We start from the raw sequence: 1,329 nt of genomic DNA, 5'->3' as shown, positions 1-1,329 counted from the left end.
TGGAATCTCAGGGAGAAGGTAGACCAGTATTTTGTTCCCCGATGCTTTTAAGCTTAGAATCATGGGTTTTGAGGATTGTTTCACCTAGGCTTAAAATCTTAGTGTAGTGATTACCGGCTTTGGGACTTTCTCAACGTTTCCAGGTTACAACAAGTTCAGACAACGTTAGAGAACGTTAAATGCAGTATATTTGTAAGGCAGCTGACAGAGAACCCTCAATCTGCATTAAGTATGCACCTTCCTGTTTACACAGGGCCCTGGATAGAGATTACTTAACTTGCTATAGTTGGTCTGGGGTGTTTTCAGCATCAGAGCAAAAGCATTCTCCCTGGGGCTTCCCTGGTGGCGCAGCGGTTGAAGAGTCCGCCTGCCGATGCAGGGGACGCGGGTTCGTGCCCCGGTCCGGGAAGATCCCACATGCCGCGGAGCGGCTGGGCCCGTGAGCCATGACCTCTGAGCCTGCGCGTCCGGAGCCTGTGCTCCGCAACGGGAGAGGCCACAACAGGGAGAGGCCCGCGTACCGCAAAAAAAAACAAAACAAAACCAAACAACAACAAAAAAGCATTCTCCCTAAAACCAATCTCATCTCCCCCACAGTCAAGTCTTCACAGGTATCAAAATCAAACTTACGGTTACCCAAGGGGAAACATGGGGGAAGTGATAAACTGGAAGACTGGGATTGACACATATACAATACTGTATATAAGACAGATAACTAATAAGGACCTACCATAGAGCATAGGGAACTCTACTTAATACTCTGACAACCTAGATGGGAAAAGAATCTAAAAAAGAGAGGATATATGTGTATGTATAACTGATTCGCTTTGCTGTACACCTGAAACTAACACAACATTGCAAATCAACAATACTCCAATAAAAATTTTTAAACAAAGACAGAATCTTCAGGAAAATGATACTGTAATACAGAAGAACAAATCTGACTCCATTTTGGATCTGTTTTTAACCTCTGTATTCTATTGCAGGGGTTCCCAACCCCCAGGTCGCTGACGGTTACTGGTCCGCAGCCTGTTAGGAACAGGGCCACACGGCAGGAAGCGAGTGGTGGGCAAGCGAGCGAAGCTTCATGCTTCATCTGCCACTCCCCATTGCTCGCATGACTACTTGACCGTCACCCCCAACTCCGGTCTCTAGAAAAACTGTCTTCCATGAAACCGGTCCCTGGTGCCAAAAAGGTTGGGGACCGCTCGTCTGTTGCTTTAGCTTCAAGTTAAAAATGTTGCCTAGAGCCTGAAATATACAGGAAAGCCCATTCTCAAGGCTCTGACCTTTAAGGGTGTAACACTTTTCCACTCCTAAGGAGATAAA

This window comes from Monodon monoceros, unplaced genomic scaffold (genome assembly GCF_005190385.1).
Source record: "Monodon monoceros isolate NGI ecotype Baffin Bay Population unplaced genomic scaffold, NGI_Narwhal_1 Super_Scaffold_22, whole genome shotgun sequence".
Taxonomy (NCBI): domain Eukaryota; kingdom Metazoa; phylum Chordata; class Mammalia; order Artiodactyla; family Monodontidae; genus Monodon; species Monodon monoceros.
The sequence above is the reverse complement of the archived record's forward strand: the minus strand, read 5'-3'. Positions refer to the sequence as shown.